Source organism: Equus caballus, chromosome 5 (assembly GCF_041296265.1).
Source record: "Equus caballus isolate H_3958 breed thoroughbred chromosome 5, TB-T2T, whole genome shotgun sequence".
Lineage (NCBI taxonomy): Eukaryota > Metazoa > Chordata > Mammalia > Perissodactyla > Equidae > Equus > Equus caballus.
In genome coordinates this window covers 13,722,483-13,749,612 of record NC_091688.1, presented here as the reverse complement: position 1 = coordinate 13,749,612, position 27,130 = coordinate 13,722,483, and the positions used below count along the sequence as shown (strand labels likewise).

Here is a 27,130-nt window from a genome sequence, read left to right as displayed (position 1 = left end):
AATTCCATATCAATAGTATTTAATACTGTTGAAGTACGACAAAGCCTCAAATGATAGCATAAAAACACAGCAAGTTTAAAAGAGACATGGGTTTAATTTTTAGTATGTGCCTTAAGACCCTTCCATGTTTTGCACACAGAGAAGATCAAATTAAACAAGACAAATATATGCTTTAATATTATTTCCTTCTCCTGGCACTAGGGACAGCACATTCCTAGTGACCACCAACATCACAGCAGCTCTTTTCTTGATTAAATTCATTATTTCCTACTTATTCTCTTCTGAAATTTCTAATGACAGTTAACCTGATTCATTTGGGTTTAAATCTCAAAACAGGGATATTGCTTCTTTCCAAGCAATATAATCCCACAACAGGAAATCTGAAATGTGTAGATTTAGCTCTGTGCTTGAGGTCACAGAACTAGATTATTAAATGCAGGCGCAATCATTCAGCTTCCTCACTCCCCACTGTCTCAACAAGATTCCCACCAAGAAATCAATGCTTTAAAATAAATGGACAAGGGTTAAACTGAGAACTTCTCACTAACTAATCTCACTTCCTAGTACGAGTTACATACTCTTTTCTAAAATAATTTATACTATCATCATTAGGAATATTATGCTAAAGACATTTGATAGCTTTATAAAATATACTCTAGAAAAGTAACTATAAGGAAAATGGTAGTGAAATGCAATTAATTAGTGCAATTTCTTTGGAAACATCAAGACAATAAAGAATTGGTGTGTTCATACATTCTGGCTTAAAATCTCAGTAGTTCATCATATTAAAACTCTGGAGAAAAAGAAAAACCTATATAAATAAAGCTATTCAATCAAGCACTATTTACAACAGTGAATACCAGAAGCAACTTTAATACCTTTGTATATAACCACACTGAAAAATTCAAATGGACAATTATAAGAAACATGAAAATAGAAGTGACAGGTTCAACAATAGACTCTAAACCCTCTTGTTATAACATTCTTGTAAGTTTCATGAGAAAAAAAAAGAAATAGGTAAAACTAAAAACCATAATTGCAATTCAGTATTTTAAAGTTATTACAATTTTCTTTCCTTTAAAATTTATTTTTAAATGTTTTTCTGATTTTTTTCTTTTTTTTGGTGAGGAAGATCGGCCCTGAACTAACATCTGTTGCCCATCTTCCTCTTTTTGCTTGAGGAAGGTTGTCTCTGAGCTAACATCTGTGCCAATCTTCCTCTATTTTGTATGTGGGCCATCACCACAGCACAGCTTGATGAGTGGTGTATAGGTCCACACCCAGGATCTGAACCCACGAACCCCAGACCACCGAAACAGAGTGCATGAATTTAACCACTGCACCACCAGGCCAGCCCCTTAAATAAATATTAAAGACATTTTATATGATATTCATGGAAATCCCAAAGATTTAAATGGCCTGTATATGACAGCACTAAGGCAAGCTCATTTTCAGCATGTGTGACAGCTAAACTTATACTGTGCCTTCTTTATTTTTTTAATCTAAGAAAATTAAATTAGTCCCAAATTCCCCAGTGCTCTGTTTCAATAACTACAGCCATCGAAATGCTGATGATAACAAAGAACATTTTGTTTTCAACATAATTGATATTGAGCTATTCTGACAAAAGTTTAATAAAAAAAATGTAATTGCTTCTTAAAATCATTTCCGGTATAGCACTAAAGCAAGATTATCTTTGCTCTTTGCCACTCTTAAAAAGTTCAAGTCAGGGGCTGGCACGGTGGTGCAGCTGTTAAGTTCACACATTCCTCTTCGGCGGCCCAGGGTTCACTGGTTCAGATCCCGGGTGCGGACATGGCACAGCTTGGCAAGCCATGCTGTGGTAGGCGTCCCACATATAAAGTAGAGGAAGATGGGCATGGACATTAGCTCAGGGCCAGTCTTCCTCAGCAAATAGAGGAGGATTGGCAGCAGACGTTAGCTCAGGGCTAATCTTCCTCAAAAAAACCAAGAAGTTTGTTATTGCAAGACAAATTAAAAAGAAAGGGGTTCTGATGTCTATCCCGGATGTTAAGAGTTTCCACTGCCTCCCAGAGAGAGGTCATTAGTCTCCTGCCTTTGCACTTCCACTGCTCTTTCATCCAAATTCTGCTGCTATATTTTTGCACTGATTTATTTATGTCTCTCCTTAATGAATTTTGAGTTCCCCAATGTTAAAGACCCATATGTAAAACAAAACATGACAGAAAAACTATTATTTTTCATCTTTGCATTCAGGCACATAAACACAATACTTGATCTCAGTTACCTACTTAACTATCTGTTAAAAGAACAAGTGAATGACTGAACAAAGCAGTCATTCTCAGGATAACGTTAAATAAAGACCCAATTAACGACAAAGGTACAGGGAGAATGGCAACCAAATAGTCAGTGCACGCAACACTACACACACGAAAAAAATATGAGGAAGATTTCTATTTCCAGCAAATGGCTGACAAAACAATGTAAAAATCTTTGTACTACAAAAGAAATTGAGAAATGGGGGCTTGAATTTTGATAAGAGTTGGATAGAAAAGAAAAGGCAACTAAGAGATGAGAATGGAGTTGAGACACACATACACACTCTCCTCCCCACCCACCCACATGTACGTTTACCTGGAACAAAGTCAGAGATTGACAGTCTACCCCATCAGTGATAAAATGGTCTATAAAAAAAAAGTACACTGGTACAAGAAGATAAAGAGACTTGTCATGGGCTTAGCACTGAGGCTGGAAGAGTGCAACCACAAATTCATCTACAAAATGAAAATTTGTAATCCCAAGCACGCTCCAGCACAGATACAGAATTTGAATTTATACTACCAGCATGGTCCAAGATCCTCAAGACAAGAAAGTCACATACAATATGACTGGAGGGAAGAACTTTCCTTCAACCCAGGCAACGTGGGATTCCCACAAATAAAGCCCCACTGGCAAGATCAGAATAAAAATTTACCAACTCTGTAAGCAAACAACCCACTACTAGTAAAAGCAGGAAACAATAATTATTAGGATTACCTCTTGAGAACTTTGGATGAAAAATTATCAGGTAGTCTATAAACCAGCAAAGATTAAAGTCAGCAACCTTAAAAGAAGAAACTGAAAACAAAGATGCTATGACAAAGCAAGACAAATATTTGTAAGAGAACCAAATAAAATGTTTTTTAAAGGAAAATAAATAATCACTGGAGAATTATGCATCAGACTAAACACAAATGGAGAGAGAATCTGTGAAGCAGAATAGAAAAATGAAATTATGCAAAAATACATGCAAAAAAACCCCAAAAAGAATTAATGATATGGAAAATGTGGAGAGATTCAGAGAAATGAAAAGAAGAAGAATGTGATCTAACACAGTCTAAGAGAAATTCCAGAGAAAAAGAGATACTGAAAGGCAATATTTAAAGAGAGAAAGGCTGAGAAGTTTCCAGAACATGTGAAAGAGATATATCTCTCTCTTCATATTCAGGAATCATAAGCCTTAAGCAGGATAAATAGATAGAGTCATATTCTATATACTTCACTTTAAACTGGAGAATACTTCTTTAAAAAAACAAGCAGGATAATACACTTTACATACATAGAAACAAAATTAATGGGGAAGCTTCTCAACAGTACCAACAGACATAGAAGAAAATGAAATACCTTCAAAGTGCTAAGAGAACATCACTGTCAACCTAGAATTCTATCCCCAGCTAAACTCTCACTCAAGAGAAGCAAAGTAAAGACATTTTTAGATAAAGAAAGAATTTACCACAAAATTAGTCCACATGGCAAGCAATTAAGAACGTAATACACAAAAAACTAATTTACCTCAAGGTAGAAAAAAACCTATCTTAGTTTCTGTTTAACTTCGTAGCAAAGTAAAGTTAGGAGCAGAAATAATTATCGTAACCATGATTGTTAAGATGTTTCTGAATTATTGTCAAAGTGCTTACAACTTCAAAATTAACCTCTATTTAGAACTACATTTAAAAATGATACTCTTGGGGCATGCCCCATGGCGGAGTGGTTAAGTTGATGCGCTCTGCTTCAGTGGCCCAGGGTTGTGCCAGTTCGGATCCTGGGCACAGACCTAGCACCACTCATCAGGCCATGCTGAGGCAGTGACCCACAACCAGAGGCACTCACAATTAGAAAACACAACTACGTACTGGGGGGCTTTGGGGAGAAGAAGAAAAAAAAAAAGATAAAACATTAAGAAAAAAACCCTGATACTCTTTTATGTAAAAAAGAAACTACTCCTCCTTTTATAGAAAATCCTACCATTTGTTTTGTACACTGGAATACACAAAACAGCACAACAATAACAAAAAAAGCTAACAGTTATGGAGTGTTTATTACCTGGCAGGCCCTGCTTTAAGTAGTTTTTCATTAAAAATTTACTCCATCATCAAAACAACCCTATGAAGTAACAACATCAATCCCCATTTTTAAAGATGAGAGGACAGGTGACTTGTCCACGCTTACACACAGTAGGGACAGCAGCTTGGAAGGGAGGAAAAAAGGGAGGGCAGATGGACAGAAAAACAAAAGACAGGAGAAATGGATGAACTGATGAAAGAACAGACAGAACAAAACCAGGAGAGAAGAAGGGGCGTGGGGGAGGGAGAAGGGCAGGGGGAGGCGGAAGACAAAAGGAGGGAAGGAAGGAAGCAGAAAGCGGAGCCTAAAAGGTTGTTCCTACCTGAGCAAGTTTATAATACGGCTAGAGGGGAAAAGAGCAGGACATGAAAGAATTGGAGAATACTGCAACTTGTTACACTGTGGTGCAGCTTGAAGAGTCACGTGATTTCTACAGGAAGAAATGTTGTTTAGGTTTATAAAGAAAGACAAGCTGAAGAGTAGGAAGAAAGGAGAAGTAAAAACACCATAACAAGGGCGCAAACTTAAAAGTGAAGACGGCCCAGAGATGAGGTGGAGCGCAGGCCGGCTTGCTAGGCAGAACCTTTCTCATGAGCTCTGGAAAGTTCAAAGAAGTGACAGGACCAGACTGTGGAGGGTCTCAACTGTCAAACGGGGGAATTTAGACTCGAAGGGACAGGCAGTAGGAATCACTAAAGGTTTCTGAGTGGGGAAGTGACCTTAGGGAAACTAAAATCAGTATTTCAAGGTTTAACACGCCAGGGGTATGGCACTGGGCTTTACGGGAAGGCGGGTAGTAAACAATATGCTACACCTTTTGCCAAAAATAGCCAAGTATCTGAAAGGATGTGCAGGCCCCTTTCCCACCCAAGCTTCTCCAGTCTCTGCTGCCCAGGACCCTCACCTAGTCTTCTAGTTGTACAAAACCTCCCAGGAACACGTTCTAGCCCCTGAACTTCAGTCACCTTCATTCTATCATCACCACTTCTAATTCAGAACCCCTGACGCTGCAGAAATGGCAATCTCAGTTAGAGGATATTTAAAAGAAAAAATTAATGGAATTCACATTAATTAGTGAACGACCTTCCCCCACCAAGAGGCAGAAAAAGCAGTTCAGTGGGAAAAGTATGAGATACGGAATACTAATTCTAGGACTTTAACCAGGTGTGTTATGCTGGGTAAATTACTTAATCTCTGAACTCTGGCTTCTTCATTTATAAATAAGGAATGATAAAATGCACCTCAGAAAGATTTTGTAAGAATTAAACGAAATCATATAGAAAAAACTCAATGCGTCTAGAAATGTTACATAGAAATGAACAGTTGAATGGAAAGAACACAAATTTTGGAGTCAGAAAGTCCTGGGTTCAAATCCGAGCTTAGGCACTACCAGCCAGCTATAAGGCCTGGGGAAGGAACTTTGCTAATATTTAAGCAGGGCTCAAAGTCCATCTATCAGTGATGCGGCTTCTAAAACAAGAAAAACAAAGGGAGAGGAGGATGCAGATCTCTAACAGCCCTGCTTCTACTTCTCAATTCCATGAGCATGTGAAAAATACAAACGGATGAGAAAGAGAGAGTAAACTACTCTAAATAAAGCATGTTGAAAGCATATTTTAAGACACCACACTGGAAAAGAAATCTACTAAATGATTAAAAAATATTTCTTCAATTAAATTTAAGTTCTTAGAAAGAAGGTCTAAGTGTATAAACACGTTAACTAATAATAATATATCTTTCAGGACAAGAAAGAGATAACTCTAAATACTGGATTTAATGAACAGAGGTCCCTTAAGAGACACCACTTTGCATGTTGCAACAACTAATTTCTAAGTGTAGATTAAACATAAATGTTATAAATTATTTTATGAATTTATTCAAAAGTACACAACGTGAAATTACTCCATTTATCCTTAGTAGTATAGAACAAGTGATTAAAAAAATCTAAGCTACACTTAATTCTTAATCAAAGGATAGCAAGCATTTTTCAAACAACAGCAATTCACAAGGATAAGAATACACCCTGAATCTGTAAGGAAAAAAAGACAAGTGCTGGAGAAACATCAATCACTGTCAGGTTTAGCAATTTCACACACCACCCAGGTTGCAAAAGGAAAAAAAAAATTGATAATGTCTAATCTACACATTTAACAGTCTCAGGTCAAAAGAACTAAATAAACAGTTTCCCAGCAAGACTGTTTACTACATCACTTACCAAATGACTGCTTGACTGTAAATGTCTGTAAGTCTTGTCTAGATACACACGCTGTTTCTAAATATTTGAGGTACATACTCAAAATGAGAGAACAATGATTTTTAACACAAAGTAAGCTAAGATCTTAAATTAGAAGGAAAAATATAAGGAGAGCAGAAAACTGTTTCACTGATCACACTGTCACACTAATATTCTACCAGAAGTAGAGTGCATACATATTAAGGGCAATGAAAAGAAAGTGGCCCATTTAAAACATACCTCACCATCTATCAAACAGCAGACATTCTGTCTCCAAGTGTAAAGAAAAGTTTAACGACGACGACGTTACATTAAAGAATTCACTTCAGTTAAAACTGTTTCACCTTAAGTCAATAAAGAGAGACTACACGTAAGTCTTTCGGATATAATTTTGTTGCATTTGTACTAAATTGTAGAAGTAATGGGATGATGCATTTATAAAATAGCCTACACTTACACAGAGAGCTTATATTTCCGTGTACCTAAATGGCCTAAATCTACACAGAGAGCTTATATTTCCATGTACCTAAATGGCCTAAAACTAAATACTTGTAGGGGAAGAAAGACCTTCAAATGACTAAATATTAAAGGCAGAAAAATCTATTAAATAGTGCCTTTAAAGGTTATGCTCTCTCTCCAGCATGGAAGGTTTGCTGAAGATAATCTGTCAAGTGATTCTAATACATAAGAGATCTCCTATGGCCCCAAATACAAACATAGCTTAACTAGAAATTCAGATGACAGGGGACGGCCCCTGGCCAAGTGACTAAGTTAGTATGCTCTGCTCTGGTGGCCCAGGGTTTCGCCAGTTCAGATCCTGGGCGCTGACACAGTACCACTCATCAAGCCATGCTGAGGCAGTGCCCCACATGCCACAATGAGAGGCACTCACAACAAGAATGTACAACCATGTACTGGGGGGCTTTGAGGAGAAAAAGAAGAAAGAAAAAAAGATTGGCAACAGTTGTTAGCTCAGGTGCCAATCTTAAAAAAAAAAAAAGAGGTTGCAATAGTTTAAAAAGAAAAGAAATTCAGATGACACAAAGGAAGTTTCACACATTTCTGTTTTGTTTTGTGTGTTTTTGTTTTTGGTGGACGTGTGAGCATTTTGGCCAGGAGCTCTACTTAGAAGACTAGCCCATAAAAGCCCATTTAAGTCATAATACCATATATTTGAAATAAACAAAAAAACCCCAACATGCTGTACAATATTAGCAATTAAAGCATGAAGACAATCCAACCAAATCAAAAACAGATTTCTATATTTGGCAAAAGTGTTCCACTGTAGCCCAGGAATAGTCAGTGAAAGAAACGCAGCCTGCTGGCATCAAAGAGTGGAACAGAAAAACGGCACAGTCAGTCCGTACTGATAGGGGCAAGATGGACGTCAGGGCTCCACAGTTGGAGCCGAGATTTCAGGTGAGGCAACAGTACAGCACTACCTCCTTTATGCTGCAAGAGAAAAGAGCCCAGAAAGAAAGGCAATCAAATGGCCTGGACACCCAAGAGGTTCCTGTATCTGAAATATGAGGCTAAACCGAACATTACAGGGTAACCCACAGGCAAAGGATTATACACAATGGAGCACTACGCAACCACTAACATAGCGGAGAAGAACTCAGTGACACAAGGGAAAATATTCACAACCTACAGCCAAATGAATAGAGCAATTTACCAAACAGTATTTAAGGTATAATCCTTTTTGGTTGTCATCATTATTATGGCATAGAAGAGAGACTGTACCAACATACACTAAAATGTAGCTATCCCCAGGTTTACAAGTCAGTTTTTTCCTAACTTTGACGTATCTGTGTATTTTTAAATTTTCCACAAAGATATTATTTTAATTAGAAAAAAGTAAAAAACAAAAACAGAGTTTTCCCAGAGATTGCTTTTAGTTGTAAGAGGGAAAATAAGTAACTATACTGTGTGAAGAAACAGGATAACATCTTGACTGTGTGGATCAGGCAGACATCACGCCCCTCTGATGCGATGCTCTGGAAGGACACAACATCACGTATGAGCAGTGGAGCTGGGAATGCATAACCTGAATCTAACCTCAAGGAAATGGACAAACCAAAACTGAGGAACATGCTGTAAATGCATTCTTTTAAAAACGTCAGTGTTAATGAGAGACAAAGAAAGGCTGAGGAGCCATTACAAATTAAAGGAAACTCAAGAGACAGGACAACTAAAGATCCTGTATTGGAGAGTGGTAAATGCTAGAAAAAATGCTATGAAAGATACTATTGGGACAATTCACCAAACTGGAACACAGACTGCAGATTCTTGAACTTGATAACTGTATGTGGTTACACAAAAGAATAATTTTTTTTTTTAAAGATTTTATTTTTTCCTTTTTCTCCCCAAAGCCCCCCAGTACATAGTTGTATATTCTTCGTTGTGGGTCCCTCTAGTTGTAGCATGTGGGACGCTGCCTCAGCGTGGCCTGACGAGCAGTGCCATGTCCATGCCCAGGATTCGAACCAACGAAACACTGGGCCGCCTGCAGCTGAGCGCACAGACCCAACCACTCGGCCACGGGGCCAGCCCCAGAATAATTTTGTTTTTAAGAAATACAATTGAAGTATTAAGAGGTAAAGGGGTATGAGGTATGCAAACTAATCTCAAATATTTCAGAAAAACAGCATGTGTGTGTGTGAGAGAGAAATAAGTGAATGATAAAGTAAATGGGGCAAAATGTTAAAAACTGGTGAATTTGTATAGAGGTTATATAGGAATTCTCTTCACTTGTCTTATAACTTTCCTGTTAGGCTGAAGTTATTTCAAAATAAAAAGTGGGGGGGGGGGAATCCTGTAAATTCTCCTGAATTATACAAAAGCTCCTCAATTTGCAAAATTTCATAGAAACTAAGTTATACATCCAATTAAAAGTACAACTCTTCCCACCAACAGATGGCGTTAGCGGTCACTTGTTTAGTTTCACTTTAGAGCCACAATAGTCTCATGAACAGCCTTTTGGAACTAAACTACATATATCCACAAATATTTTTGCCTCACACTAATACAAAGAATAATACAGATGAATACTATTTAAGAGGTGGAAAGCACTTTGGCAATCTCACCTTGAGGTACATTTCAAATCCCCAAGTCGTCTTTATTTTAATATTTGCCTCCCTCATCCCAGGGCCATGGCCTCCCCCAACCCGCCGACTCCCCATGAAGAGTCATGGCAATAGTAATTTACTATAAAGAGATGGGGAAGTGTCACATCTTTCAAACATGCAAGGATGAAAGAAGGGGAGGGAAGAAAAATGGAAGTAAAGAAAAGAAAGGGGGAAAAAGGCAAGTCTGCTCACCCATTGCTTTATTTCAATCCCCTGATTTCATTTACTTATTTGAGGAAGATTAGCCCTGAGCTAACATCACCAATCCTCCTCTATTTGCTGAGGAAGACTGGCCCTGAGCTGACATCCGTGCCCACCTTCCTCTACTTTATATGTGGGACGCCTGCCACAGCATGGCTTGCCAAGGGGTGCCATGTCCGCACCCAGGATCCGAACCGGTGAACCCCGGGCCACCGAAGCAGAACATGCGAACTTCGCCGCTGCACCAGCGGGCTGGCCCCCAATCCCCTGATTTTATAGAAGACAACAATCCAACAGGAGGTCTGTGATCTGGCCAAGCTCACATAACCAGTTAATGGCAGAGGCAGGTCTTAAATGCAAGCCTTCTCTTTGCTAATCCTTGGTGCTTTCTACAATGCCAAATTACCATCTCCCTACCAACCCTTAATTGTATGTTTAAATACTGTGGAAATGTGTGGGTGGCAGGGGGTGAAATATCTAGTTTTGCTCCCTCTTCACTTCTAAAATAAGCTCACTAGGTGAACAAGCTGACAAAGGAAACAGCATGCACGAAGGCCAGGAATGGTGAAATCCTTCGTCACGGGCATTCAGAGAACTGTCAATAGTTGAGTACAGTATAATTAGAGGGCAAAATGTAAACAAGAGATAGGAAGCATCAGGAACTGAGCCTGGAGAAGTAGGTATAAAGGGCAATGTCTGTCACAGTAAAAAGAAAAGCCTGGACTTTATCCTGTAGGCAACGAAAACGCAGAGTCCTTATAAACGGACTAGTAAATTACATGACTTTGTAAGTTTCATTCAGAAGATACATACACACACACACACACACACACACACAGAGACTGAGACTATTATCCATTCTTATTGAATTCAGAAATCTCAACAAATGGATACCTGTGTGACGACGTCATGAACAACAGATTCTGAGTGATTTGTCCCAAGATATCTTGAAAAATCCCCAAATTTGAGAACACTACTATGGCATATAACACATTAAAGTATAACATTTTTTTTTTTTACACCTGAAGTATTCTAAACATACTGAAATATTTAATGATTTAAATTACTTTTGATTTAATGATTCTAAAAATACTGAAATAATTTATACTTATTTACATTAGCACACAAATTGCAAAGCAGGCTGATTTACATCATGAATTTAAGCCACCACAGATTCTTACATTTTACTCTTTAATTTATCCCAAGTTCCTCTTCCTAGACCTATTACTTTTGCTTCTCTTTGGTCACCAACACTAGCAGCATAAACGGTGTTGGTAACAAAAGTTACTACACAAAAAAGTAGAAAATAACAAATTACACTGAGATGTGCCCAATGGGTGGTGAACTAGGATCAAATCTGTGCTCAGCAAAATTACAAACCATCATATGTCACACACCCTCCCAGTCATTCAGGGAATAGTGAAAACCACAAGTGTTAATTTGTGAAAAACAGAGATCTATTCTATCAGCAACTGACTGGCCAAAAAAAAAAAGCATCATGTACTCAAACCCCACTGGCCTTTTAAAGGTAGCAATGCCTATAACAACATATATATTTGCATAGCGATTTGTAGCTGACACACCTTAAAATAATTTCAGCAGAAGGATTTCAAGAAATCTTTTAATAGATTTACAATGTAGTTTTCCATCAGAACACTTTATTAAGAACCAGAGAGTACGGGGTCTCTGAAGATGTTTACTCCTGTATAAGTTCCTGGGGCCATCCAGTGACCAGAAGAGAATTTCCTGCATAAATATCAAGGTGGTACGGAGACTGGAACACTGTTCTTCATTTATGTTAATGACCCCCTAATATTATTACATTCAACTTAGGAAACAGGCTCAGAGAGGTTAAGAAGTAGGATATCTCTTAAAAGCAAAATAATCTTTCCTAGAAGTTTCCTCTTTCCATCCTCCTCCTCATCCCACCCCCAGAAAAGGAAGGCTTCCCTACACGTCTCATTTGCTACGACTCCTTCATAATTATTTATCTCTGCCAAAGAGGAAATGTCAGGCAAGTCTTCACAGACAATCTGATATTTGAGATAAATCTTAACAAGCAGAAATTGGGCAGATGGAGGGGAAATGGTAAGGACGTTCCTGGAAGAGGAAATAATACTAACAAAGACAGAGAATGGAAGAAACAGGCATGACTGGAGAATGTTGGTTAATTCTTCACAGAAAAAGCATGAGAGCAAGCGAGAGAGCGAGAGTGGGAGTGAGACACAGAGAGAGAGAGACAGAGACATAGAGGGAGAGAGAGAGAGAGACAGAGACAGAGAGACAGAGAGAGAGAGAGAGTTTGAGAACAGAGACCATAAACTGCAAAGATAGACTGGAGCCAGCTCATGAAGCATTTACAACAACATAGGAAGAAACATGTACTTTATTCTCTAAATCAAGATTTCTTAACTAAGAGATCATGAACTAGACTTTCCAACTCCCCAAAAGGATGAAAATTGTGTAATGAACACAAAATAATTAATTTTTCTGGATCCACAGCTATCAAATGGTTTTCAAAGGGACTCAGGAATAAAAAGTGGTTAAGAACCACTTTTCTGGGTGAGTGGGAGTCACTGTATAATTACAGGCAAGGATATGTGCCATATACTTTTATTTTAGAAAAGTAACTGTCAACATGTGTGGAGGCTGACGGATTAGAAAGAGAACCTTAAAAGCAGAGAGAGCAATAAGGAGATGATTGCCCTACTGCAGCCAAGAGATTATAAGTACATTTTTAAAAACCTAATTCCAGAGACTTTTCAAAGGTAAACTTGCTGGAACTTGTTGATCATCTGCACATGGGTTGTGAATGAGAAAGGAACCAAGCAAACCTTATCATTCCACTTCTCATTTAAATTTCATGTGTGAATTGAAATTTATCATATTACCATCAGTAAAAGCCATTCAAGACAACAGAGCAGCTGCAGGTGAAAGGGTACCACCTTCTATTTGCAACCAGCCACCACTGGGAAACTAAGCAGAAAACGCCACATGTCCCAAAGAGGAAATGCTGGGTCTAGGACAGGGGTTGGCAAACTATGGCCCACAAGCTGAATCCAGCCCTGTCTCTGTAGATTAAGTTTTACTGGAACACAGCCACATTCATTCATTTATGTATTGTTTATTGTTACTTGCCTGCTACAAAAGCAGACCTAAGTAGATGAAAGAGATTGTAGGGCCTGCAAAAAGAAAAAAATTCTGAAGTATTTACTATCTGGGCCTTTACAGAAAGTTTGCCAAGCCCTGATCTAGAACAAAAACAGGCACAGATTCTACTTCAGAAAGCACTCCTATAGTACAATAGATGCGAGCAATATGCAGAGGAAAGCTGTATATGGATCAAATTTAGCTCTGTAACATGAGTCTTGTGGGGGCAGCTGTAGATATATTTGTAGGAGCAGCAAACTACTCCTAACCAAATCAAATATACAAAATTCCAAGTATTACCCTATTTGGAAAAAAACTGCCCCTCATAAGCAACATATTAAGAGTCAATGTTGTCAACCCAATCCAAATCCTTGTCTTTCTCCCTCATTCTTTCACTCAAATCTACCTTGTCTCCCCCAGCTTCTCTTTTAAAACAGAAAAAGAAGAAAATACTCAGATCCAAGTGTCACCATGCAAAACTACTGAAAACTCTCTGATCTGAGGACCGGAGTCTTGGCCTATTTGTGGAACACTGGCAAAAAGATGCCTAGGTAGGCACTTAAAATTAATGAACCTTAAATTTAAATTTCAGATTTCAAATAGCCACTAAATATTTAAAAACAAACAAAAGCTAAACGTTAGTCCATCAATTAAAATTAAGCTCTACTGGTGGCCTCTCTGAGACTAGGCTGAGAAACTATGGGTGTGGTAGTAGGGACGTTTTGACATTTTTTTCAAATGATATGAAAACAAATACTGCAACACATCCAAACAGATCAACTCCAGGTGGCTATACAAAAATAATTATTTCAAAAATGAGTCTCATAATTATATCATCCACACATTTCCAAAAGCCTTAGATAGAATTTTCTTCAAAGGTTCTTGCTTAGCAACTTGTTTTGTCAAAAAATAAGCAGCTAGATTGACTTTAGATACTCTATAAATCAGGGTTTCTCAACCTTGGCACTGACATTTGAAACCAGGTAATTCTCCCTTGAGGGGACTATGCTGTGCACTTGAGGCTGTTTGGCAGTATCTGTGGCCTGTATCCACTACATGCCATTAACAGTTTTGGCAATCAAATGTCTCCAGATACTGCCAAATGCCCCCTGGGGGGTAAAATTGCTCCAGCTGAGAACCTCTGATCCAAATGAATTAAATTTCTCGATTATTTCTAAGAAAAAGATTTCAATCAACTTTTTCTGCTTTGTGTATATTTAAAGTAATTATGTGAAAGATGCCTGTTATATAAGCAGTTTTAAATAAATCTTTTATCAATTCGTATCTACATTAGGATGTTTATTCCATCATTAAAAACAGCTTTCTTTATATATAGTGGCATATAATAAACTGCACATGTTTCAAGTATATGGCATACACTCATGAAAAAAGTCTCCATAATCAAGGTAGCGACCACACCCACCCAGTCACTCCCAAAGTCTTTTCTCTTCAGTAAATATCTAGGTGTAGACTAGCTGGTGGGTCTATATCTAACACTTTAAGAAACAATCGAACTGTTTTCTAAAGTGGTTGTACTATTTTACAGGCCCAAGAGCAAAGTCTAGAGTTCCAGTTATTTCACACCCTTGTTAACACTTGGTAAGGTCAGTCTCTGATTTTAGCCATTCTAATAGGTGTGTATTGGTAGCTCACTGTGATTTTAATTTGTATTTCTCTAATGACTAATATTATATTTAATATGTTATGTAAATAAATACTTCTTGAGAGTTCTTTATATATCCTCGACACAAATCCTTAATCGGATATTTGATTTGCAAATATTTGCTCCCACTCTGCAGGTTGTCTTTTCATTCTCTTAACAACATCTTTCGAAGAGCACACATTTTTAATTTGATGAAGTTCATTTGATCAATGTGCTGTTTTATGGATCATGCTTTTGGTGTCATACCTAAAAAATATTTGCCTAACTCAAGACCACAGAGATTTTCTCCTGTTTTTGTCTAAGAACTTCATAATTTTAGGTTCTACATTTAGGTCTATGATTCATTTTGAGTTAATTTTTGTATACAATGCAAGATATATAGACTGAAGTTGATTTGCTTATATATGGATATCCAATTGCACCAGCATCATCTGTTGAAAGGACTATACTTTCTTCATGGAATTTTCCTTCGCACTTTGTTAAAACTCAATTGTCCATACACGTATTGGCTTATTTCTGGATTCTTCTACTCCACTGATCTATTTCTCTATCTTTACACCACGTCTACAGGGTTTTGATTATTTTAGTTTTATAGCGAATTGTGCTAGCAGGTGGTACTAGCTCTCTAACTCTGTTCCTCTTTTTCAAAGTGGTTTCTTCTATTCTAGGTCCATTTCACTTATACATAAATTTTGGAATCAGCTTGTCTATTTCTGCAAAAAAGCCCTGCTAAGATTTTGATTGGGATTGCACTGACTCAATAGATCAATTTGGGGAGAACTGTCATCCTAGCTACAGTGAAGCTTCTGACCTATGAACAAGCACTATCTCCTCATTTATCTAAGTGTCCTCTAATTTTGTCCAGCAACGCTGTGTAGTCTTCAGTATATCACATGTGTTGCTAGTGCCAATGGCATTAGTTTTATTAAACTTCAATTTGACTGTTCATTGCTAGTGTAAAGAAGTGCAACTGATATTTATATATTGATCCTATATTCTGCAACTCACTTATTAGTTCTAGTAGTTTCATAAATTCCATCAAATTTTCTCCACAGTCATGTCGTAAGCAAAAAAAGACACACTGATTTCTTCCTTTCCATTCTAGATGCCTTTTGTTTCTTTTTCTTGCTTGACTGCACTGGTTAGAACCTCTAGTGAACTTTGGAAAAGAAGTTGGTGATGGGGCCAGCCTTGTGGCCGAGTGGTTAAGTTTGCGTGCTCCGCTTCAGCAACCCAGGGTTTTGCTGGTTCGAATCCTGGGCACAGACATGGTCCCGCTCATCAAGCCATGCTGAGGCAGTGTCCCACATGCCACAACCAGAAGGACCCACAACTAAGAATATACAACCATGTACCAGGGGGCTTTGGGGAGAAAAAGGGGAAAAAAAAAAAGAAGTGGTGAGAGTAGACAACCTTGTCTTGTTCCTGGTCTCAGGGAGAAATCATTTGGTGTTCCACCATTAAAACTACATTATCTGTCGTTTTTTCAGATGTCTTTTATTGGGTTGAAGAAATTCCTTTCTAATCCTAATTTGCTCAGAGTTATCTGGAATGGAGGTAAGATTGTCAAATGCTTTTTCCTTCTTGCATTTATTGAAATGATCATATGGTTTTTCTTTTTTTAGTTGGTTAATAGAGTGAATTACACTGATTGTTTTTTAAATTTTAAAATAACCTTGCATTCCTAGAATAAACCCCACTTGGTTATGATGTATTATGTTTTTTAATATAAATTGTTGCATTCGATTTGCTATAATTTGTTTAGAAGTTTTCCATGTATGCTCATGTGGGATATTTCTATGAAGTCTTTTCTCATAATGTCTTTGTCTAGTTTGAGTATAAAGGTAATGCTGGCCTCGTGAAATAAGTTAGGAAGTATTATTTCCTCCTCTGCAATTTTTGGAAAGTGTTTATGTAGAACTGGTATAATTTATTCCTTAAATATTTAGTAGAATTCACTTGTGAAGTCATCGGGACCTGGAGTGTTCTTGGTGGGAACATTTTAAACACAAATTCTATTTCTTTAACAGATAGAGGGCTATTCAGGTTGTCTATTTCTTCTTGAGTGAAGTTTGGTAGTATTGTGTCTTTTGAAGAATTTGTCCATTCCATCTCTGTTGTAAAATATATAGGTATAAAGTTGTTCATAATAGTCCCTTGTTATCCTTTTATCATCTGTAGGATCTGTAGTGATGTCACCTCTGTCACTCCTGATATTAACCAGTCTGGTTAGAGCTTTATCAATTTTACTGATCTTCCCAATCAGTTTTTGGTTTCATTTTAATAGACATTTTCATTTCAATAGACATGATTTTCTCTACTGTTTTTCTGTTTTCTATACATTAATTTCCACATTGATCTTTACTATTCTCTTCCTAATAGTTACTCTGGTTTAATTTGCTCTTTTGCTCATTTATTAAGGTGGAAGTAGAGGTCATTAATTTGAGATCTTTTTTATTCTCTAATATAGGCATTCAGTGTTATAAATTCCCCCCTAAGAAGTGCTTTAGTGGCATCTCACAATTCTGATATGTTGTGTTTTCATGTTCATTCAGTACAAAATATTTTCTAATTTTCTTTTGATCTCTTCTTTGACCCACAGGTTATTTAGACTTGTATTATTTAGTTTCCAAGTATTAGTAAATTTTCCACAGTTGTCTGTTAGTAATTTCTAATTTAATTCCACTGTAATGAGGAAACACAGGATCTCAATCCTTTTAAATTACTGAGACTTGTTTTATGGCCCAAAATATGGTCTATCATAGAAAATGTTCCATGTGCACGTAAGAAGAATTGAGAAGAACATCCTGTTGTTGTTAGGTAGAATAATACTCTATCAAAGTTAACTAAGTCAAATTGGTTGACAGTATCATTCAAGTCCACTACATCTTTGTGATTTTCAATACTGAGAGAAGTGTACTGAAATTTCCAACTACAACTGAGGATTTGACTATTTCTCCTTGAAGTTCTATCAGTTTTTGTTTGATGTATTTTTGAAATTCTGTTATTAGGGGCACAAATATTTAGAACTGTTATGCCCTCTTGATTAACCAAGCTCTTTATCATTATGTAATGACATCCCTTATCCTCGGAAGTATTCTTTGCTCTTAATGAAGTCTACTTTGTCTGATATTAATATAGCCATTCCATCTTTCTTTTGACTCTTGTAAGTATGATATATCTTTTTCTATCCTTTACTTTTAACCTGTTTGCATCTTTATATTTGAAGTATGTTTCTTGTAGGCAAGGATATAGTTGGGTCTTGCTTTTTTAGCATAACTGAAAATCTCTGCCTTTTAACTGGTGTGTTTAGACCATTAATATTTGATGTGATTACTAATATTGTTAGGTTTAACTCTATTATCTTGCTATTTATTTCTATTTGTCCCATACTTTTTTTCTTTTTATGCCTTCTTTTGAATTAAATGAGTATGTTTTCTGATTCCATATTATCTCCTTTGTTGGCTTATTACCTGTAACATTTTTAAAAACAGGATTGCTTTAGGATTTAGAGTATACACCTTTTAACTTAACATGGTCTATCTTCAAGTGATATTATACCACTTCACATACAGTATAAGAATCTTACCTAGCAAACTACCTAGTATCATACCTTGCTCACCTAAGTCTCTGTACCTGAGGTATGCTACTTCCATTAAAATGGGAGAGAAGCATTAGAAAAGTGTAAAAGAAATATTAGCAACAAACTGAGACATTCTCCTTGGTTTCACTTAAAAAGGTAAATAAGAACTGAAAAGGAAAGAGATGCTTACAAATTAAAACTCTACAATTACAACAAATGAGTCCAAATCCTAGCTATGCCAGCTACATATTGTATAAGCTTAGACAAGACGCTTGGCCTCCCTACTTCTGTTTCTACCTCTCTAAAATGAAGACAACAAGAGTACCTACTTCACCAGGTTATTGTGATGATCCAAGGAGTTAAGTAGGTAAAACGTTTATAACAGCATCAAGCATCTAAACGCTTAATAAACAGCAATTCCTATTATTCATACTGAATAAGACAGTATTTTTTAATGCCCTACACAATACCTGAAATAATCTTGCTTATCCAGCCCACAAACTGGGTTGCACTGTTCTGAGTCCGTAAGCAAGTTAACTCTTTAGGCTCTTTCAGTTACAAGAAATTCTTTCAAATGACCCCAAATGGCATTATATATATGATGCTATTTACTGAACATTTGTTATATGCTTAGCATTGCTCTAAAAGCTCTGCGTGTGTCAACTCATTTAATCCTCATATCAACCCTATGAGGAAAGGTATTATTTATGATGCTCATTTTACAGATGAGGAACGAGACAAAGAAGTTAAACAACCTGCCCAAGGTCACACAGCAAGTAAAAGACAGAGCCAGAATTCTACTGCCAAAAGTCTGACACCAAAGCCTGCACATTCTCCTGGGGGGAAAAACTGGATGCGGCATCAAGAGGGGCAGGAGACACAGAAGTACCAGAGTAACAGAAGAAGAGCATTTACAGAGCCAGAAACCAGAATCTTTGATCTTATGTTTTGTGCCTGTCTTGCTCTCAGACCACAGGGTTTCTCGTTCAGAATTTCATGCTTCTCTTGGCACAGATGCTCTATTCTTTTCTAGTTACCAACTGGCTTCCTCATCTCCTTTATCATTTCTATAATTCACAGCTTCTGCTTATACTTACTTTCCAGTCTCTCAAACTTTAGTTTCACAGAACTCCAGACTAATGCATCCTTCCAGCGTCAGCTCTCGTGGCTCAATGACAAATTAACTCCATGTTTCCTATAAATGGCTATAATTTTCCCCACCAGACAATCCTAGGTTGGTACTTGGCTTACAGATTAGCAGCCCTTAGATCAAACGACCACTCCTAGACCAAGCAGTTGCAATATAGTCCTACGTGGTAAAAAAAACACAGCTATTGAGGTCTGTTCCTCTGCAACGCACTGTGGAAAAAGTAGATTTCCTTCAAAGGAACTGTGGGAAGACCAGAATTACAAAACACATGTCAAGGACACTGAGTCAGCTAAGTCACCACTAATCTGGGGCTCAAAAGTCTTGTCAGTATTTCTAATCTATTTAGTTATAGTAATTAAGCAGTTACAAACACAAATTTTGGTTGTTATTAAGGAGATCATATAATTTACAGTGTCACACAAGTAATACATAGGTCACAGGTCCAGCTGTTGTTAAATCAAGGGTTGCCAGACTATATCAACAGTATTACAACTGAGAGGAAGAAAACACACTGTCATCATCATTTCCAATTCTGCTCAGAGATGGAAGTAGTGAACATCAGTGACCCTATCCACTCTGATAGCTGTATCTGTTGGGCCACACTGGAGTGAACCAGATGAGGTGGCTAGATGGGGTGACCTTATTACTACAGCCAATTCACAGCTGCCCACAGTGTTTAGATAAACAATTACAGCACAGAAGGCTTCAACAGTACTGCCCATTTCCTTTAAATTCAAACCTCCAAAGCGCTATCTTTAAAAATCTTTTTGCAGATGAGTTCTATCCTACACCTTTTGGCTTTCTTAATGGCAGAGGATGGCTTTGAATTTAAAACTTTCTGCCACATAATTAGCTAAGATCAAGTAATAGGAAGAAGAAAGGAAAAAGTAAATATAAAACTTATTAATGCTACTTTCCCATCAATATTGTTTTAAGCCTTTTTATTAGGAAGGTTATCTAATACATATATATACAACTAGAAGGCTTTTTTTTTTAAGAAAACTCCTTCTAAACAGTTTGGATTTTTCCTCCAATCTTGATTTACAAACTTTCAATCTACAGCATCAAGAAGAAAGGAAACAGAGAAGCTAAAAGTTAGTGACAGTACGTACTATCCTTTTAATTCTAATCTGCTTTATTTCTGAGGGCTGAATAATGTGGTTCTACTTTATCAAATATAACTATTTTCCACTCCATCTCAAATAAACGCTTCAACCCAAAGAACGACAAAAAGACTAATTCTTGTTGTTGTATCTTCGGTCATCCCGTTTCCCCCAATATCTATATGTTCTTTCCACTGCAATGAAACACATTCCTTGAAGACCACTCCTGCCCTCAGAGCCTCCTCTCCTGTGAACCGCTTGTTCTTCAGACTGACACACACCTACTTATGGTCTCATGCTATTTACTGTGGTTTCACATAAAAGACTTCGCCTCACCCAGAAAATGTAAACAACAAGCGCAAGGACCTAGACTTATACTTCTATGATAACATTAACAAGCGCTGGACTCAGAGAAGATTCAAAAATAATGTTGACAAAAAGAAGCAACTCAAAAGCGCAGTTTCTTATCCTTAAGATATCCTCAAAACTTTCTCTTTTAGTAGAGTTAACCCTGTCACCCAGCTTTAACAGACAGGATCTAAACCACACAAACCTGTGAAAAATATATCCTCAAATTAAAACAGTAAAAGAAAAGTAGCAGAGGTTATCCTAGCAACAACTTACAGAATAAGAGCTAAGTCGATCAAAGCTAAAATACATACTAATGCCCCATCTACAAAATCCTAAAATCTATAAAGATTTCAGCACATTCACAGAAGAGCAGCTTAAGAGCAGCAACAGAAAACACAGATTTGCCATGTAAGCTAATTTCAGAAGGCCAGAAAAGTTCTGGTCAAACCCTGGGACTGTAAGTCAGGACTGGAAGAGGTCTAACAAATAATTCACTCCAGTTACCCTAGAGATCTAGAGTAACCTCAGATACAAGAGAAGGTAGGCTGTGATTACACTTCCTCTTCAAGGTCCTGAAAGAGGAAGAGAGAAGTAATTCAGCTCAGGACTTTGCTTACACCTTCTCATTTAATCCTTAAAATGATCCCATGAGAAGACACTCATGCCCATTTTACAAGTAGGGAAGCTGAATGTTAAAGAAATTAAGTAACTTGCCCAGATCCACACAAACTTTAAGCACAGGATTAAAATCCTTGTCTAGGTCACAAAAAAAATTATTTTCAATTTAATTTAGTAAATTATTTGACTGCAAGAACACTCAGATGCATTAGAAATTTAAGTCAACATAAAATCATAGTTTTGACATTCACATTCCTTTAAATGCAAATTAAACTATAGGTTTCTAAGATATACATTTAATAGAAAATGCAACTGATAATTTTTAGACTAGATCCAACCAAATCCATAGCCATATTAATCTTGCTCAAGCAAGCACATGTGAGTGTATCATTCCTTGTTCAAAAAACCGTTAGTGGAATTTAACTTTATTACAACTGGCAAACCATTTGGATAAAAAGACAAAAAGATCGTACACTAAAATAAATAGGATGAATTAACGATGAAAAACATTTAAGCCATAAAAATACTAGAAGTAAACATAGATGAATTCTTTTTTATCTTGGCATAGGAAAGCCTTTCTAGGACTGAGAGCAGAAACAGAGACAACAGAAGAGATTGATAAATCTGACTAAAGAAAACATAAAACACACACAGTAAGACCCATATATTTCATCAATTCTAAGATGAATATTTTCTCATCTTTTAGTATCTCTGAAATCAGAATGCCTCTTAAAATCAATAGTGTCATGGTTTAAGTGATAGAATATTTTTATTCTTAGTTGTACATAAAATAGTGTATCTTATAATTGAAGCCATCTCAGATTCAATAAAATACTCTAAGTTTGGGGACAAAAGATAAACTGGGGAAAAGATCTACAAGTGACAAAGACTTAATACTCTTAATTAAAGAACTCTTACATGTTATTAATGTTAACTAATAGGCTGCTTCAACTGTACTGGTTATGTTTCATTTCTTAAGTTACGGGTTAACTATATTTTTCTTTATATACTTTTTTGTATATCTGATTTATTTCACTAAAAGACTCAATTTTAAAAGACTGAGCATTTAGAAAATGGGTAAAAGGTATGAAAAGGAAAACAGAGAAAGCAGCACAAACGTCCAAAAACATGAAAATATAAATTTCATTGAAATGTTTAAAAATGCAAATTAAAAGTTAGGGGGTATTTATTCCATAACAGATCAATACATGTGTTTTTAAAGCTAATCACCAAGTCAGTGAGAGTATAGAGAAACAAACACTTATACACCCTGGGGGAGAATGCAAATGTACTTCACCTCCAAACAAGCAATCCTTCTTTTTGGAATTCATCAAAAGGAAATGATCAGAAAAGTATAGGAAGACCTATAAAAGATATTACCTCTCTCACTGTTTATAACATCAAAGTTAGAAACAATCTAAACGTCCATCAAGAGATTAAATTATGATACATCCACACATGATACAATGCAACCACTAAACATGAGGGTAGAGAGAACCTGTGTTTGAAAGCGATGTAAGTGTCCCTCCAAGTGTACAGACTTTTTATATGAGCACCAGATTTAAAGTTTTTTTTCCCTTTTTTCCTGGTTTGATTTGTTTCACTTTATTGAGATATATGGAAATACTAAAATGTGCATTTATGTAAGGTATACTGTTCAATGAATTTTTACTACGTGGCCATCCACGTAACCATCAATCGTATGAAGATAGGGAACATTTCCAGCACGCCAGGAGCCTTGCTCCTCTAGTCCCAACCTCTAAACACTAACCCGACTTCTATCAACATAGATGAGTTTGACCTTTTCCTGAACTTCAAAAAAAACCAGAATCATACAGTATGAACCTTTGTGTCTGGCTTCTTCTGGTCAACATTTTTTTGGTGATATTCACCCACATTTGCCGAGTAGAGCAGTAGTTCCTTCTTTTTCACCAATGTGTAGTAGTCTAGTGTAAGGCATACCACAGATTAGTTATCCAGTTTTCTGCTGATGGACATTTGGACTGTTTCCAGTTGGGAGCTATTATGAAAAAAGCTGCTGTTTTTTCAGGTTCTATAACTTATTTTATTCGTTCTGCCTCTTAATTTAGTTGTGGGTAATTCTATTAATAAAATAAAAAGGATTCAACAACCCAGAAAAATGTAATGAAGAAAAAAATCTGGCATCTCACCACATAGACAACTACTGTTTTCATTTTAAGATTTATGTTTTACATAACTGAGTATGTTATACATGCTGTTTTCCTGAATTAACCCTTTCCCTTTATTTTCTCACTTTTTTCTCTCCCTCTCCTTAACTTAGCCCAACTACGTAACAAATGTTTACATTTGGTGTGCAACATTTTTCCACCCTTATGAGATCACTTACACATGTACATACATACAAAGACACAGGGTTTTTGTTGTTCGTTTTACAAAAACAGGATATTTTATATATTCCTCTACACCTTTTTCTCACTTAATATGGTGGCAATGTACTCACATTACTGATTATTTTTGCCATGTCTTGTGTTGTTAACAGCTTTACCAAGATATTCAGATACCATACAATTCACCCATTAAAGTGTAGTACAATTCAATGGTATGTACAACCATCTCCACAGTCAATTTTAGAATATTTTCTCGTCTCAAACATAAACCCCAAACCCTTTAACTACTCCCTCATCCTCCCACCCACCCGTCCCCCTCCAGCCCTAAGCAACCACTTACCTACTTTCTGTCTCTACAGATTTCTCTGTTCTGGACACTTCATACGAATGGAAGCATATAATACGTGGTCTTCTGTGACTGCTGCTTTCACCTAGCACAATGTTTTCCAGGGTCACTGATGTTGTAGCATGTATCAGTACCTTACTCCTTCTAACGGCTGAATAATAATCCATTGTATGGATACACCACATTTTGTTTATTCATTTGTTGGCTGATGGTCATTTGTGTTGTCTCCACTTTTTGTCTACAATGAGTAATGCCAGTATAAGCATTCATGTACAATTTTTGCAGGGACATGTTTTCATTTCTCTTGGGTACAGACCTAGCCAAGGAACTGCTGGGTCATACGGTAAGTCAATGTTTAATCATCTGAAGAACTGTCATACTGTCTTGCAAAGTAGCTATATCATTTTACATTCCTATCAGTGTATGAGGGTTCCAATTTCTCAATATCCTTGCATACACTCGTACTATCTAACTTTTTTATTCTAGCCATTGTAGTGGTATGAAGGGGTATCTCACTGTAGTTTGATTACATTTCCCTGATAGCTAATGATATCAAGCTATAGCTAGATATACAAGAAGCCACATGATAGCTACATGATAGCTTTCTGTATATCTTCTTTGAGAAATGCCCATTCAGATCCTCTGCCCATTTTTAAATTGGGTTGTCTTTTTATCATTGGGTCGTCAAGAGTTCTTCATGTATTCTCTGAATGCAAGCCTTTCATCAGATATATGGCTAGCAAATATTTTCTCCCATTCTGTGAGTTGTCTTTTCACTTTCTCTTTTTTTTTTAAGATTTTATTTTTCCTTTCTCTCCCCAAAGTCCCCCGGGACATAGTTGTGTATTTTCAGTGGTGGGTCCTTCTAGTTGTGGCATACGGGACACCGCCTCAGCGTGGCTTGATGAGTGGTGCCACGTTGGCAGCCAGGATCTGAATCGGCAAAACCCTGGGCCATCGAAGCAGAGCACGCAAACTTAACCACTTGGCCACGGGGCCGGCCCCCGTCTTTTCACTTTCATGACGCTGTCCTCTGAAGCACAAGTTTTAACTTTTGATGAAATCCTATTTATCTAGTTTCTGTTTTGTTGCTCCTGCTTTTGGTGTCATACCCAAGAATCTTTTGCCTATTCCAAGGTCATGAAAATTTACCCCTATGTTTTCTTCTGAAGTGCATGTCTTTTGATGCACATATATATTGATTTCTATCAGGTCTATACCAAGAAGTGAAACTGTGGGATCACAGGGTATGCACATGTAGAGCATTAGTAGATGCTGCCAAACAACTTTCCAAAGTGGCTGTACCAATTTTCAAACCCATCTGAAACATACGAGAGTTCCAAGTGCTCTACCTTCTTGTCCACACTTAGTATTTTCAGATTTTTCATTAACACCATTTTGACGGGTATGTAGTGGTATCACATGATAATTTTAATTCGCAATTCTCTGAAAATTGTGTGTTAGTTCCATTTCACCTTGGACATCTGGACAACTCATTTTGTAAGTGCCTGTTCCAGTCTTTTGCCCATTTCTTTTAAAACTGGGTTGCCTGCATTTTTTTTAATTGACATGTATATTTTTTACATACTCTGCTCCTCTGTCAGATTTAAGTATTGCAGACACTTTATCCATTGTGTCACTTGCCTTTTCACTCTCTTACAGTATCCTTTGATGAAAAGTTCTTATTTAATGAAGAATAATTTATCAATCTTTTCTTTTCTGGTTAATACCTTTTGTGTCCTGTTCTAAAAAAAATCTTTGCCTACCATGGGATCTTGTAGATATGTCTCTATGTTTTCTTCTAGAAACTTTATTTTTCACCTTTCACATTACATCTACAGTTCCTTCAAGAAGCACATAATCCCTATGTTACAAAACCATTTCAGAGAACAGAAAAAAACGGAAAGCTTCCCAACTCATTTTACGAAGCTAGCATAACTCTGAAGCCAAAATACATACATAAAAATCTCTGATAAAGTTATCTATTGATAAATGTGGATTTTAAAAAACTCAAAGACAAGGGCAAATAAAGTTCAGCTTGTGGGGAGAAAAAATCAATGCAACACAGCTAAGTAGGGTTGAACCCTATCATGCAAACAGAAGATAATCTATTAATAAAATATATCCTATTAGCAGATTAATGGAGAAAATACATACGATCATCTCTACCAATAGAGAAATAGTACTTGATAAAATTCAGCACTTATTTATGATATTAAAAGAGAAAAAACTCTGGGGGGGCCGGCCCGGTGGCGCAGCGGTTAAGTTCGCACGTTCCGCTTCTCGGCGGCCCGGGGTTCGCTGGTTCGGATCCCGGGTGCGGACATGGCACTGCTTGGCAGCCATGCTGTGGTAGGTGTCCCACGTATAGACTAGAGGAAGATGGGCACGGATGTTAGCTCAGAGCCAGGCTTCCTCAGCAAAAAGAGGAGGACTGGCAGTAGTTAGCTGAGGGCTAATCTTCCTCCAAAAAAAAAAAAAAAAAAGAGAGAGAAAAAACTCTGACAAAACTAAGACTAGAAGGTATTTCTTAATCTTTTACACTTATCTATCAAAATCTTATACTAAGGTGTGGGAAATAAGGAGAGGTTGGTAAAAGGATACAAACTTTTAGTTATAAGATGAATAAGGTCTGAGGACCTAATGTATAACATGGTAACTACAGTTGATAATAGTGTATTGCATAACTGAAATTTGCTAAGAAAGTAGAACTTAAATGTTGTCATCAAAAATAAAAAGATAAATATGTGAGGTGATAGGTGTGTTAATTAATTCAATGGGGAGAATCCTTTCACAATGTAGACATACATCAAATCATCACGTTGTAAACTTGAAATACCTTATAATTTTGCCAATTATACCTTAATAAA

The 27,130-nt window shown here is 36.9% G+C and overlaps 1 protein-coding gene across 25 annotated transcripts in view; it reads right to left on the bottom strand.

The window, feature by feature from the left end:
• Positions 1 to 27,130, bottom strand: part of RALGPS2 (Ral GEF with PH domain and SH3 binding motif 2) — a 156,108-nt gene that overhangs the window by 122,550 nt on the left and 6,428 nt on the right. For 6 of the 25 annotated variants that reach the window (XM_070267785.1, XM_070267770.1, XM_070267782.1 and 3 more), the window contains one exon: positions 24,255 to 24,498. The exons of the other annotated variants lie outside the window; for them this stretch is intronic. The gene's annotated coding sequence lies outside the window, so the exon portion shown is untranslated. The remainder of the gene's footprint in view (positions 1 to 24,254; positions 24,499 to 27,130) is intronic. 25 annotated transcript variants of the gene reach the window in all.